The sequence below is a fragment of the Scardinius erythrophthalmus genome (genome assembly GCF_964197995.2).
Source record: "Scardinius erythrophthalmus genome assembly, chromosome: 5".
Classification (NCBI taxonomy): Eukaryota; Metazoa; Chordata; class Actinopteri; order Cypriniformes; family Leuciscidae; genus Scardinius; species Scardinius erythrophthalmus.
The window spans coordinates 5,913,349-5,930,623 of record NC_138225.1 but is presented as its reverse complement, the minus strand read 5'-3'; the positions used below and the strand labels follow the sequence as shown (position 1 = coordinate 5,930,623).

The 17,275-nt window shown below is 36.0% G+C and overlaps 1 protein-coding gene across 3 annotated transcripts in view; it reads right to left on the bottom strand.

The window, feature by feature from the left end:
• unc5ca (unc-5 netrin receptor Ca) overlaps positions 1 to 17,275 on the bottom strand; it is a 156,666-nt gene that overhangs the window by 104,083 nt on the left and 35,308 nt on the right. The window lies entirely within an intron of this gene.

Here is a 17,275-nt window from a genome sequence, read left to right as displayed (position 1 = left end):
ATGAAATGTTTTAGAATAGATAATGCAGAATAAACTTTTGCAACAGAAACTCCCATTACGCCAATTTTATTCACAAATATCAGATTTCTCAGAGCCTCCTCTGTTTCTCGTCTGTGAGCTCGCTCGGGTCCGGACTCCGGAGAGGCTTCACACGCTCAGACTGGTGCTGGCCTGTTTTTGGGTCTCATTATGAAACAGGATCTTACGCTTGTCTCGAACTGATCCCTGGTTAATGGAGTAACTGATGCCTATTTTTAGCTTCCAAGTTCAAATAAACATGACGTTCTGAGATCTCTCTCATACTCTCTCTAGCATTCGTCCTCTTTGCTTTGAGTGAATGGACTATTAAATGAATGAACAGATGAATAAATAAATGGACAAACAAATGAATGACTATGAACTAATGAACAAACATGAATGAATGAATGAATTAATGAGAGATTATGTCAACAAACAAATCAATTAACACATGAATGGACAAACTATTGAATGAACAAACAAGCACATGAACGTGACAAATAAATGAACAAATATATTGTTAATGAACAAACTAATGAATGAATTTATTAACTGAGGCAAGAAAGAATAAATGAACAAATGGGTAAATGAACAAAAAATCAATGAACATGAAAAAATACTTGAATCAATCAACAAACGAATGAATGAATGTACATGAGTGAATAAATGAAGGAACAGACAAAAGAACAAACATGTCATGAATTAACAAAATAATGAATGAATTTATGACCAAATTAATCAACAAGAATGGATGAATGAACTAATCAATGAACAAATGAAAGAATATTTGAATCAATGAAAATTAATGAACATGATTGAACAGATTTATCAGTTAACAAACTACTGAAAGAACACACAAATGAACAGATGAACAAATAACTAATGAACAAATGATCTATTAAACTTATGAATTAATGAAAAAAAATGTATGAAGATGAATGAACAAATGAATCAATCAATAAACTAATGAATGAACAATCAAACAAATGAACACGACTGCATAAATAAATGAACAGGCAAAAGAACAAACTTGTATTACATCAATAAATGAACAAATTAAGATATGATCAAACAAACTAACAATGGGCAAACTAACTAATAAACCAATGAATGAATCAACAAACATCAACAACCATAAGAATGAATGAATCAATCAATCAATCAGTAAACTAATGAATCAAAGAACAAAGAAATAGAAAAGTGAACAGAACAACAAATAAACTAATGAATGAACAAGTATATTATGAATTAAAGAAGAATTAAACAAGAATGGATGAATGAACTAATTAATGAACAAAAATGAATATGTGAATGAACGAAAATCAATAAACATGAATGAACAGAATAATCAGTTAAACTAATGAAGGAATGAACATACAAATGAACAGATGAACGAATAAAAGAACAAACTAATGAAAGAATGAACAAAATAATGAATGGATGAATCAATCTACAATTAATGAATCAAAGAACCCAGACAAGTGAACAGAACGACAAATAAACTAACGAATGCATTAAACAGACGTATGAATTAAAGTAATGAATGAACAAATAAATGAACAAATGGTGGAATAAATGAGTTAAGTAATAAACTAATGAACGACTAAACAAAAATCAATGAATGAATGGATAAATCAACACACTAATGAATCAAAGAACAGAGAAACAGAGATGAAGTGAACAGATTGAGACAGACTGAATTAATGAACAGACAAAGAATGGAAATATAACAAAGTAAGCAATGAATGAACAAAAAAACGTCTGAGTTGATGGACAGATTAGTTGTTTTGTAAAATATAAATTCACTTGTTCATGTCTGTAGCACAATTTCACGTCCAGCACAAATGCAGAGATCTTCAACAGCACACACACACACACACACACACACACACACACACACACACACACACACACACACACACACACACACACACACACACACACACACACACACACACACACACACACACACACACACACACACACACACACACACACACACGTGCACATAATGGATGGGTCGTAACCCAGAACGTATCGATCCCTGGAGTCATCAATACATATACCGGATACTAACATTACACACACACACACACACACACACACACACACACACACACACACACACACACACACACACACACAGTAAAAAGACAATGGCACGAGCGTCGGATTATTATGGAATGCCTTCATTAGATGCCCGCTGACCCGTCCAGTCTAGCTCATAACTCTTATCTGACTGTCTCTCACACACACACACACACACACACACACACACACACACACACACACACACACACACACACACACACACACACACACACACACACACACACACACACACACACACAAAGAGTTTGTTTCACCCCAAATTAACACTCTGTTAGGTACATTAGCTTCTATTAACGGGTCACGGCACAGCATGGGATCTAATGACGGACCGCGGGCCGTGGGTCTGTGTTGTGTTTGCAAATGTTATTATGATACAAGATGATTCATTTATTCAAATCCCTGATTAATCTTATACACACAAACAGGCTCTGTCCTGTTTACTCTATAAAAACCACAGTCTATGATAAAAAAACACAAACAAAACTGATACTCTTCCAACAAAAGGCCTCAAACACACCTAAAGGCGGGAATCTTTAGGCACGACACGGTCCGATTCTGGGAATCATGATTCAATTCTAAAACGATTCTTGATCTACATTTTTTTTCTTATGAATTAATGAGGTTAAAGACTTTTTTGTGTCACTTTTTATGTGATGGATTTAATTAAATTACTTATATAAACTAATCATATTTTTTATATAATTATATATTTTTAAATATTATTTTATAATATATAATTATGAATTCAAAAAAATTGTATGTTAAGAGTTATCTAACTATAGCTTCAAAACATACAAGCAAATACACTGAAAAAATATGTAGGATTTACCATGAAACACTTTTCACTCAGATATTGCTAGATTTCACAAACAAAGGAATTTCACATTACAAAGGAATGGCAAGTAACACAAAATGTAAGTAAAAAGTAAAAAGTATGTAAGTAATCAAACATAATTCAATAATCTTTGTCTCATTCGACAGATCATTTTATGCTGTCATGATCCTGGCCTGTGTTCCCCTGTCTTGTTTAATATGACTCTTATTTTGAAGTTTTGTTCCTATTGTTCCTGCGTTTCTGTGTCCTGTGTTTAGTTCCTTTTCCCTTATATATATATATAGTTACCCTCATTACACTTCCAAACAACAAATAAGGCCTTAGCTGAAACACCTGAAACACCGACAGGTGTAGCCGCACAGTCAAGCAAAACACTCGTTTCTTAGCGCACATTCGATGCTATCAAGTTTTCCGAATCAATTCAGAATCGTGGAAGAGAGACGAGTTGTTTTTAACAAGATAAAATCCCTCGTTCATGTAAGTATCACACTTTCACATTCAGCTCAGATGCAGAGAGCATTTGATAAAGTAAAGGTCAGAGACAGGCTGGAATGTCATGGAAAACAGAATTATGTTATAAGAAACCTTGACTAACATTATAAGGGGAAAATAAAGTGTAGAAAGAGACCTTTGAATGCTCTCTCTCTCTCTATTCTCTCTCTGGCTGTTCTCCAGTCCTCTTATCGTCTCACCTCTCAGGTGCCAAAGAGTCCAGTGTTGGTTCAGATGATTAACTCTCTTAATAATGGGGCTTAAAGACCAAGCTGGGACCTTTGGAACACGAGAGGGGTCACGTTTATCAGCTTAACCTTCCGGAGCTTGTGAGTGTATTATTGATGAACAGTGAACGGTCCAGTACTGCAGGAATATTCCAGGTTAAATACAACTTAACCCCCATACGATGGCATCTGTGACGCGCCGTCAGTCACTGCAGAAAATGCTCCCTCAGTTTGTAAAAATGAACAGAAATCATGTTTACACTATGAATTCATAATGGGAGTCTATGGGGCAATGATCCTGCTGCGTCGGTTTTTAACTCTAGCGCACATGGTTGCCTTCGCTTTTGTCCAATCTCACTCAGACACGCTGCTGCTTCATTAATTGGACCGTAGAAATAAAATGAATGCTCATAATATGAGTGTCAGATTATTAAATAAATAAAAAAATGAATAGAAACAATGAAACATTGATGCAATGGCATGAGAAAATAATCCAATTGATATTTATATTTCAACATATAATATTGTTAATAATTAAATGAATTAATATTATTATTATATTTATAATTATATGATTATTTACAAATATTTAGTCTCTTTAACCTTATAAAAAGTATCATGAATGTCAGATTATTAAATATATGACTAAAATAAACAAGGATCTCAAGCAAAATTGATACTGGTATATAACGGTTAACAATCAAACAAATTAATATACATTATATTCAATAATTCATAATTGTATCTTTGCTCCTACAAAAAAAAGTATCACAAGAATTAGTAAAAAAAAAATACAATCTAATGCAATATCATGAGAAAAAAAACAGCAAAATCAATATATAATATTAGCATTAATAATCAAATGTATTACTTATTAATTAATTCATTCATTCATTTATTAATTTAACAATATATTTTAATAATAATTTACAAATATTGTATCTTTAACAATAATAAACAATGCAATATCATGATTTTTTTTATACAAAATCAATATTTAATACTATTGTTACTAACCACATTAATTCATATTAAGCATATTATTACATTAATAATTTACAAATATTGTCTCTTCACCCTTACAGAAAGTACCACAATCAATCAATCAATCAACTTTAGTACTCAAATAGCAGGCCACAGATGCTGTCGATAAACATTGAGTCTAAAATAGCCCAGAGTATTCCTGTAATAAGAGCAGAGGTAATTAATCCGATCATAGATCAAACAGAAAAGACACACGGCACTCCAGCACTCCACTTTCTGTGTGTGTGTTTATGTGCGTCTGTGAGTGTATTACACACAAAGTCAAGGAGAGGCAACGCAGCCTGGATGAGCTCTTATAATCAACAGTGTTTATCACTCGTCCCCAGACTCATCATTTACACACAGCACCATGATAAATATCACATTTAATTACTGACCCAGCGTGAGGACACACACCGCCAAGAGCAGCCGGCACTTCAAAGCTATCAGGGCTAACCAGATCGAGCTGCATATATGTGTGTGTGTGTTTACAGCGTGTTCAATAACAGCCCAACACATGCTCATTTAAATACAGACAATAGCTGTGTTTGTTCTAATGAACACTCATGTGAACACTCATCCATCATGCACACGACACATGACTACAGCTCAGCTGGACTCTGTCTGGACACACACGTGTTTACTTCCCTTTCACTTCTATTGTTCTTAAAGCTAATTATAAATACTACTGACCCGAACACCATAAAAGACTTATATATATATACTGCTGTTCAGAAGTTTGGGATCGGTACGATTTTTAATGTTTTTAAAAGAAGTTTCTTTATGCTCAAGGCAGCTTTTATCTGATTAAAAATACAAAAATAAACAGATAATATTGTGAAATAGTATTACAATTTAAAATAACAGTTTTCTATTTGAATGTACTTTAAAATGTAATTTATTTCTGTGATCAAAGCTGAATTTTCAGCATCATTACTCCAGTCTTCAGTGTCACATGATCCTTCAGAAATCATTCTAATATGATAATTTGCTGCTCAAGAAAAGTTTATTATTATTATCAATGTTGAAATGTTATGTACATTTTTTTTTCAGGATTTTTTGATGAATACCAAAAATGTATATATATATATGGGTCAGTAATATATATATTAGCTATTTCTCTGTGTATATAAATATCAATTCTATAATTATTGAAATTATTTATATCCATTTTTATATTAATTTTAAGAAATATATGTATTCACTTAACTCATGATACTATGGAATTATCATTGGACACTATCACTGAACTGTGGCACAGCTGAGATACTTCTCTGTAAGGATAACAAAACAAAGTGTTTTTTTTTCTTTTAAAGATGTCCTTGAAAATGAGTTTTTATCAATTTATCAAACCTCTAGAAATGCTGTTGAGACATTTTGCTGCTGAGAAAGTAGGGTTAGGGCCGTCTTCTATTCATTATGCGATTGTCCACAAAAGAATAAATAAAATTAAAAATGAGATCTCTAATATTTCAATAGTATCGCCTAGACTCCTAGAGAGCACTGAGATTAAATGGAGAAATTTGTACAAAAAACACTCTAACATTGAATATAAAGCCCCTATGCTATTTTAAAGGTATATGTTATTTATATATTTAGCTATTTAATAGGTTTACATGCATCCAAGGTCAAAATCACTTAATTTGTTCTCATAATATCCATTGCAGCATCAGCTCTGTTCTCACAGTGTCTGAAATGGTTTGATAAAAGATTCAGTCTCTCTAAATCCCTCCTTTCTGAGAGCCTGCCCTGCTCTGATTGGTCAGACAGCCCAGTCTGTTATGATTGGTCAACAGCTTGCAGCACTTGTCTGAAACAAAATATCCCTTTCCATATCTGACTACCACTTCAGCTCCGGCTCTTTCTCAGCACTTGATACACAGTGATATGAACAGATAACTCTCGCCAAAATGCATCCTAGGGTCTTTTTGTTAATCTACCCGAGGCAAACTTTCGTTTAAAAGCATAATTAGAATGGAAACGCCACTTTTAAGATTGACCGTATTTTCGTTTTTGGTCAAATTGCCTTTTGAATGGGAGTGCTAGCGGCACTTCTATGATAGCATCAAAATCGCTATTTTTAAAACACTAAGAAGGCTCAACACAACATGAAACTTCGCTCGGAGTATCACCAGGGGCTCTACACATGAACTCCAGCATTGAGGACATTGTTTGTGTACACAGAGTTTACTAAAAAGAAAGATTTTGAACAACTCACTGTAGCTGTGTCCGCCGGCATTTTGACAGTCAAAAATAGTCGATTTCCGAATGCAACATAACAGGGAGGAGAGTAAAGATGGAAAGCTCCTAAAGCTTAGATCCATATAAATTCACAGATCATTTGTTGTTATGTCATTAGTGAAAACCAATATTGACCTTGTATTTGAAAAAGGATCCTCATATAAGAAACAATACTAAAATTCAGAGTCAGTTCATTCGCATTCGGAGATCGACTATTTTTGGCTGTCAAAATGCCGGCGGCCGGAAACAACAACAGCTACAGTGAGTTGCTAAAAAAAATTCTTTTTAGTAAACTCTGTGTACACAAACAATGTTCTCAATGCTGGAGTTCATGTGTAGAGCCCCTGGTGATACTTCCAGCACAGTTTCATGTTGTGTCGAGCCTTCTTAGTGTTTTAAAAATAGTGATTTTGATGCTATCATAGTCGTGCCCCAAGCACTCCCATTCAAAAGGCAATTTGACCGAAAACGAAAATACGGTCAAACTTAAAAATGGAGTTTCCATTCTAATTATGCTTTTAAACAAAGGTTTGCCTCGGGTAGATTAACAAAAATACCCTAGGTTGCATTTTGGCGAGAGTTACCCTTTAAGGTCCTTGCACACTGAGTTAAAAAAATAAATACGACCACATGTTGCATCAATCACGTTTACACACTGCCTCCGAAACTTTTGTCCGTCAAAAAATCGGATCGGATTTTCTGTGTTTTTCGCTTCCGTAGCAAGCATTTTGAGAGGTATTTTGACAATTCAGAGCCACCGAACAAGCAAACGCCAAAATCCACAACTGTTCAGGATCAATTGGTTCACGGAAATTGGTAGTCTTGTTTTTAATATGTGGCTCCAGTATCGCTAGCAAAGCATCAAACTGAGCCACTGACATCTTGAAGTAAACTTTGAATCGCTCGGGATAATCCCGCAGCTCCTTGATAAGGAGGTGGAACTCTCCGTCCTCTCTACGCAATCTCAGGATTGGATAGACCCAATACTTCCTAGAAGATAGAGGACATCAAAATCATCCTCACTGCTTGAAGACTCCATTTTGTATTGTTTTGCGAATCTTTTCGCAATGTATTAATTAATTCGCAACAGACTCAGGGCCCTATCTTGCACCCAGTGCAATTGACTTTGTACACCGACGCATGTATCATTCCTATTTTGCACCCGCGCACAGCGGACTTTTCCCTCCACAGACGCACGTCGGTAAATTAGGGAATGAACTTGCGCTCCTGGGGGCAGTTCAGCGAAAAGAGAAGGCGTGTTCCGGCACAAACGTTCCCTGGTGCTATTTTGCAGTTCCAGAAAACAATTCCGCCACTGACCTGGGAAAACCTCGTCTAAAGTCAGTGGTGCGTTATTCAGATGCTATTTTAAGGGTGCATGCTTGGCCATAATGTAGCGTGTGCACAACGCGCATATACTTTACCTCTCTCATTTACACACAGATGCAGCTGTTGCCATTTTTGCAAATCGTACATAATTACAATGAAATGAAGCTACTTCAGACCAACCCATTTTAGATGTGCGTCGGGTCGCAAGAGTCATTTATCCCACCGGTACAATAGCAACAGCGCCCGAGATCCGCCCACAAAGTTACTTACGTTTCGCGTTTGATACTTGCGTTTCAGATCGTTAAAATAGGGCCCTCAGTGTGCAAGGTTTTTGTGCATGACGAATTTTTAGGATGACGAATACGAAAAAAAGCATACAAAATTGCAGTGAGCAAGGACCTTCACGCTGGCGTCGGTTTTACGACGAGTCGTCATCCTTTGGAAGTTCATGCAGAGTGGATTTACTTTGGCAGCACAGAAAACTCCATTTATCTGTACTTTATCTTTGAAACTTTGAAGACCTTTCCCAGTCACAAACAGCTAGATTACACACTACATTAAAGTTAATATCCAAAAAAGCATAATAGGGGTGCTTTAATATGACAACTTACATCCAGAGTGTTTTACACAGAATTGTGCTCTGCTTGTGTTTCATGAATGATATTATAGAGGCTGATAAATGCAAGCAATGACACTGGAGCTATTAAAAACCGCCAATCTCTGTGTTTCTCTGTACATTTAACGTTCATATGTTTTGGAAAAGTCTGCGCAGTGTAATTTAGTAACTGCGGTTTTGAACTGGGACCAGATGCAGAGTATTACAAACACACACACACACACACACACACACACACACACACACGCACACAAGATGCAGTGACAGAGGGCTGTTTTCCGTCCTCATTATCTGTGACAACAAAAACGGCTGTCACCACCAACTCACACACTCTCAAAACATGAACATCATTACAAACAAAGATGAACTCCCTCATTCCATCAGACAGCCAACTCACAGCGCTTCAAAGCTCAATGTTCCTCTGAAAAACCCATTTCAGACTGCGCATTATGAGCGAATGCTCAACAAAAGCAATAACAGATGCAGAGAATGGAAGTGAGCGGAAGAACTTCACAGTAAATGTGGCATGTCACGCTTCATATTTTAACAAAAGCATTCGGTGTTACCTAGATGACGAGAAACAGATGGTATTGTGGGTAAATTGTCAAACGTACACCTTTGCTGCAGAGTTTAAAAATTAAGCATGAAGAAATGATGAATATTTCAACTATGTTGTTCAAAAAAATTTGGACCCCATTGACTTTCATTGACAGGCGAAGAAGAAGCAGAAATAAGTGATAGCATTTGTAAGCAGACGCATATGTCAAATTATGCGATCATCAACATTAAACAGCATATAAATCCAAATTGCCTAATGTTTCCAATGAAATGTTACCCAGGATAAGCTATAGGACTGTGAAGCTTTGGGGGTGTTGATGGACTCGATCTACTCCATCTGTGTTTTGATCATCGATCTGAATCCGATACACACGCGTTTTTTTTTTCTGCTTTTTGCTCAAAATGTTGCTTTTTTATGAAACTTGCCCACATTCAAGTGGTGATATATAAAAAAAGAAAGCATGAAGCTAGAATAAAAAGCAGAGGATCTGTTCTTTCTGTTTATATATTGAATGTTCAGATATTCCTTCAACATAATGTTGTGGGGGCCATGAACATTTTGTGAATATGATCAAAAAAAAAAAAAACCTGGCAGGGAAAGAGTTAAAATCCACCAAAAAAAGAGAAAAAAAGTAATGCACAGGGAAAAGCCATGAAAAAGTAACCATTGAGCTCATTAATTCTACATTCACTTACTGTGTTACTAACTATGGTATTTTGGCTGAAATAATGGTTACCATGGAAAATGTTGGCTCTATTCTGGTATCAGTCTCTCAAAGGTCTTTCCAGAATATGATTTGTGTGTGTCTCCAATACCCATTATACCACAACACTACATGAATACTCATTTTAAAACTAATTTAAACTTTAAAAAGCATTTAGGCTGCTGGTATGGTAACATCTGATCAACAAACCAACCAGGGAGTTGAATTTCTAAAACACAGAGAGAGTTTTGCATCACAAATTTGACTTTCATCTGTGCGTGATATTAAAAGATATGAAATATTCAAGAAACAAAGACAAGATTAGACCAGAACAGCCCGAAATAAACTCTCGCCATCCTACACTCCCAACAACAGCAATATGAAATCAGATGTTCAATAAATAGATATATTTATGATCAATAAAGTTAAAATAAAGTCAAAAACTATGCTAATTGTTCAGTCATCTGTCAGTGTGACTTTGATTTGATTCACACGAGAGTCAAATGATTATTCTTACATTGTTTTAATGCGTACATTACATTCCTAAAACAATTAGCAGCCAAAGTGCATTTTCTGATCGCTGAGGAAGAGGATGATGCATTTGACACCTGTCAATCAAACTCTCTTTAGGGAGGGATAGTTACTGTAGATGAATTTGACAGATGTCTGTGTTCAGCTGCAGTTTTTATTGCCATATTCAATCAAATAAATCCCAATGTTTGACATGACAGCATGCAGAGATGTATATGTATGTGTGTTGCATAATATATTATATACATGCTTCTATTATATAATATTTCATATATAATACATCTTTCCGCAGAGGCACGGTCTCTCACTGTTTCCTGTCTTTTTTCACTCTCTCTCCCTCTTCCTCTTACTGAAAGATTGAGTGTCGTACGCAAACCCCAGCTGAACTCAGACTCAAATGAATAAATCCTACATTTTTCCATCAATATTACAGACTGAGAACATCCACTGATGCTCCCGTCTGCTTCAGCAAACAAAGACAGACTTTATTAAAGGGGTCATTTCTACGTTTTTTTAATCATGTTATTTTTATTCCCACTTATGAGCCCACTTTCAATGTTAGTCAAGGTTTCTTGCACATAATTTAGTTTTTCATGAATATTTTCCATCCTCCCTTTGATCCAAATGGTTAAACAGCCTGCTTTTGTCACTGTACTTTCTATAGAGTTTCTATGAATAAGCAATTTTTAAATGCTAATAAATAAATGCTCTGTTTGGGCGGTCAAGCTTTTATCAAACGGTTTTATTTCCAAAGCGTAGAGAATTTTTTATTTATTACATGACCCCATTAAAAAATGTCAATCTGGTTTACTGCACCATATACAGTAGACTCTCCTGAAATAGTTGTGTGCATATTGTAGCCTGAGTAGGGTGCATTTTAAGGCATCACATGCTCATTCCTGACATGAAGTTTCAATAAGACTATACACCTAGGAATAAACTTAATTATGCTGCTTTCTGAAATATCACTTTGAACCAAATTCTACAATAGCACCAGAAAAAACATACAATAGCACTCACGTGAAAGTGTCGGTGACCCTGTGAAACTGATTTCACTCGCAAATCCCCTTTTGCATTCACTGGCAAAATGTTAACATTACTCAAGAAAATATCTTTGCATTCGGTCACAAAATTTTAGAGTTCAGATTCAGTTCAGTTCAATAACTGTGCAAAGTTCATCAATTATGAAATAAATTCAAAATTCAATAACTAATACTTTTTTTGTATCACCATGACCCTTTAGTGCAGTGGTCTTCACTATTTTTTTAATGAGATCTGCACTGTTAGGACAAAGTCAGTAGGAGAGCCATTTTTACCGCAAAGTTTAAAAAGTTACATCCAGTCATAAATACCATGTCTGCTTATCAATCTGTCACCCCTGAACATACAATAAGCAATGCAATAAATACAAAAGGGTGGGGGGAAAAACACATTCTTTATGATTTACCAGTTAAATTTGTAACTGAGACAAGATGATTTCCCTTAATGACAAAAAAACCCAAAACTAATTCTACATTAGCTCATCATATATAACCATCCAAGAGCACATGCAGCGTTAACAGCTGGAAAGACCACCGTAACTGCCAACTCTGATGAGACTGGATATGTTCACATGCACAAATCTGTTTCAATCGGACTGAATTCATTACGATTGATGAATCTGAATGTATTGTCGTTTACATGAACGCTAAACATCATGTTGTGACACCTGATCGGGTTGATGTGCGCGTTTATAAGTCAAAAGATTCAAATCGGAATAGATTTTTTGACATGTGTACACTGCACAAATATACAAAGTTTCCCGCTGTTGTCGCTTAATAACCATTCTTCTACATTGGTTCTTTATTTGTTTTAAACAGCAGACTTAATATTTATCCAATTCTGGTCATAATTTGGAGACTATGAACATATGAACCGTTGTGCCGTGCTGTTTGTATTTATCACGCGGTAAAAATGTAATGAGTGAAAAGATGATCAGGCTGAATTAGAAACAGACAAACTGTGTGACTCACTGCGAATAGAGTCTGAGGGCAGCGGTGTGTGTGTGTGTGTGTGTGTGTGTGTGTAAATGTGGTCCATGACAGAGTTTTGATGATGATGATGATGATGATGAAATCCTCTCCTGTCAGTGTAACATTTGAGAATGCGGTAACATGTCCTCAATCCAGAGCAGAAAGAGCTTCCCTCGAGTGGATGCTTGCAACCAAACATCACATAGTTCCACACGGATGGACACACTGTGATACGACACAATAACAAGCATGACTGGGATTCACAGAGAGAGAGACACAGATATGAGAACAGAACTCCAAGTTTTCCTGCGCCATCGCTAATCAAAGCCGTGAGATCTGGAAAGAAACCCCCTATTGAGTTACTGTCAATCACATTCTTGAACTTACAAACTTGGAGAAACTTACCACACTAATAAGGCCTGCAGCACCTTGATAAATCCATCCCTGTGTCGACACGACAAACAACACACACACACACACTCTCACAAGAGCTGAAATCAACCTTTAAAGGGATCATACTGTACACTTGTTTTAGAACAAAAGTGAAGTTTTTATCCTTGATACTCAGTTTAATAATTTAGTCACTCTCTCCACCCTCTCTCTGAACCATCCAATTAACCCTTTAATGCATGAATTATTAAATGTTTTCAAAAACAACTATATGACCATTACCAGACCTTTTTTGGTTTAAAATTGTGTATTTGGAATCTACTCTTCAATAAAAGATCATAGTAGATCATAATAGGGTGCCTACTAGCCTTTGCTTTTGTCAGCCAATTTTGAATTTATGTCCTCATGAATACAAAAATACATTGACATGCAGTATAAAGAGGACAGTCAGATAGAGTCATGAGTAAGGGTCAAGGGTCAAAGGTCAACCACCCATGGTTGTTTGGAAATACGTAACATCACATGCTGAATGGTTAAAAACAGCTTTTAATGATCTTTCCATTGAAGTGGGTGCCATGCATCAAAGGGTTAAACTGGCTATTTCAGTCAGGACCACTTCGCCAAGTATATAAATTTATTACAATGATAGCATACAGTTAGTGTTGGCGGTATGGTTCTGTTCTGGACAAAACTCCTACGCCTGTCTGCCTGGACAGAGCGGGGAGAGCAGCAAGTCAAACCCCCTGGGGTACACAACAGAACCAGTATATGCATACATAATTACAATTCTCAATTACATGAGTTGTGAAAATACAAACACGTGATAGAAAAGCTTGCAATGTATTGAACTACAGGAAAGACAAAATAGACTATCAGCTGATGCGAGCTTGGCTGACGTGGCCTGCCTGAACTAACGCGATGCTTGATTTTTGCTACTGTACCTTAAAGACTTACATTAACAACCTTGAAATTAGTTCATGCTTTGATATGTAACTGCGGGCAGTCTAATCTGCTCATGATTGTGGTGTCAAATCAGTGGTATATTGCCCATCACTCTTGGTGCATCACAATAATTGATCAAATAAATGCTATAATGTCACACAGCACTATCGCACCATTAATAATTGAGTGGTGCAGGGATGACGTCAACATGACGTCAAAACCCGGAAGACTCATTCACCACTGGTTCCCTCAAGATTTTCCTATGGGATTTTATAGTGTTTTTTTTCTCTTAAATTACGAGTAAAATAAATACTGTGGTAAACATAATTTGGCAATACTTTAATGTTTTTACTTGTGGGGCTCACAAGTTTGTGTCACCTTTTTCCTGTGTTGTGCTGCTGTTTGCTTTGGTACCTCCGTTCCCACTCTTCATTTGTTGTCATGGTTACTAATTATGTTGCACACCTGTTTCTGGTTGAGTTTGTCATTATCTTGTGTACTTAAACCTTGTAGTTCTGTCCATTGTCCTGTATTGTATTTGAGTACTAGCCAAATCTGTTATGTTTTGTACTCCAGTGAGTCCTATTTTTTACTTTATTTTTGGGAGTGTCTATTAACACTAAGTGCAAATATCCCGCCTAATTGGCAGAGGCTGTTTACACTAACTCCGCCCGCTGACATCTGATTGGGCCAGACAAAATTATAAAAGACCCAGGATTGTCAACAGAACCAATAGTGTAGGGGTAAGGAGCATTGCAGAAAGTTTTAACCCAAATCGACCCTGAGTTTGAATCCGGTATACTTCCATTTCCGGAATCGGAAAGGCATTTATTTTCAGTAAGTGTCTAATGTGTTTAATAATAAAGTGTTTAAAGTTAGGGGTAGGTGTAGGGAGGGCTTTTTTGTCCCAATAAGGCAGCCTCCATTTTATAATTTTAATAAATACAATAATTTAATATTGCATATTGTTTCATTGTACAACAACACTGAGGTGCAAATAGTATCTGTACCATTTATAATTATAAAAAGCATCTAACTATTATTTACACTTATTGCAAAGAAAATACTGCTGTTTAATGTAAATAGAATCTATCGCTATTTTTGGACTATCTTCTTTGTTCTGTTTATTAATAAAGTTTAACAGCTGATATTAAGATCCATCTCTCTCTGCTCCTTAATTTCCATCTGTCTAGCCCTCTGTGAAAGGAAGGCAGTTTGATTTCACACTAAAAATGAAAATGAAAAAATAAATAAAAATAGTGCGATCAGAGTTTAAGTTTTCTTCACCAAACCTCAGCCACCATGCCAAACAGATGTGTTGTGTTTGTATTATTTTGCTGTACACAATATAATCACATTCAATTCAGACATCAAACTCAGATAAACAACTGAGATAAAATATGATTTCTTTTCCCATGACGCTGCACCACTGGGAAACACAGCAATATTACACTGAACTCTTATATTACTCTTAATAAAGCCAAGGAAATCTGGTTTCCATTATATGACCCCTTTAAAACCCAGTCAAGTGTTTAGATTTCACTCATACCATCAGATACACAAGTGCAGAGGTCAGCGGCACCAACGAATGCTACAACAACCCGATAAAAATCTCACAATTTTACGCTAAACTCTCACGCCGTTGGTCCATTCATCATCTCTGCAGGCAACTTCCCAATTCTGTCAGCATAGGACCGGGTTCAAGACTCAGGTTATCATCGTCATCATGGGCTTGCTATATACAGGATATGGGTCAGCCGAGAGTGAAGCACAAAATAAACCCAGCCAGCTTTGATGGAGAGACTGCCGAGGATTTTTAGAGCAATGCCGGCGATTCTGAATTGCAGTGCTCTGCGAAGGCTTAGAGGAGTCGGGCTCCAGTGGCCTTGTAGAATTGGAGCTACTTCTGCCAGAGAGAAATGGAGGTTACACATCAGAGACACCACAGCACCGCCTGAGGGATTTAAGGACAAGCTCGATAACCTCTGATAACTTGTAAAAGTCCCACTTCTGAGATCTGAGTTACCTTGAAGGAGAAAGGTTAAAAGGACACACTACAAAGTGTGTGCAACTTTGTCTCTGGCTTTAATGGTGTAGCTGCAGCTGCACACGGCGGATGAAATCCCAGATCACTTGTGGAGAAAACTCTCCAAACAACTTTCCTGATAAAAGCCTCTTTCCCTTTTCATTTGCCCTCGTACTTCAGGAGGCAAGACTTTCTTGGAGCAAAAAAACACACAAAAAAACTAAAAACGATACAGAAGGTCTCAGAGTCGACGTCCTCCAAGATCCTCTTCTGCTCAAACATTCAAAAGCTCTGATACATGATCAGCATTACAAACAACTATAAATGATTAATTGCTTACCAACACATTTATAAATTATGGATGGCTTATTTAATTTTTCATGAATGATTTATTGGCCCTGTAGATGTCTGCTAAGTCTGACTCGCACCTGTTTAGTCACGCTCTGAATAATTCACAAATGTCTATTTTTATTCACTAATCTTATTTTATTTCATTTTAATGCTAACTCATGTTACACAACAGGCGTTGAGAAACGAATTCACATTTGATACGCAATCAGCCGTTTCACGTCGACGACAAGTAGATTTTAGAGTTTTGAAGTTCATTCAGAAGTTTTAAACAAAAAACAGGATGAACAGAACACAGAGATCTCAAGTTTTAATTTGATATTGCCTCGTAAAATTAAAATGCTTGAGATAAAACGTGAAAAATGTCTAGTTAACGGAAATGTTCACTACTATTCAATAATTTGGGGTCAGTGCGATTTTTAAAAAAAGAAATTAATACTTTTATTCAGAAAGGATGCATTAAATTGAACAAATGTGAGAGTAAAGTCTTTCATAATGCTACAAAAGATTTCTATTTCAAATAAATGCTGATCTTTTGAACTTGCTATTCATCAAAGAATCCTGAAAAAAAATTATCACGGTTTTTAAATGACAATGTAAATAAGAAATATTTCTTGATGATGCTGAAAATTCAGCTTTGCATCACAGGAATAAATTACATTTTAAAATATAATCAGATAGAAATTATGTTAAACTGTAATACAATTGCATAACATTACTTGGATTGAATTTTCAGGGTTCAGTATAATATAGTTGTTGATCCACAGAGAAGCAAAAACAAAACTGAAGTGATGCACTTTCTCTATAATGAGAGTCAATGGGGCAAGACACTGCACTGAAATCCAGTGTTAAATACAAACTATTTCAACAG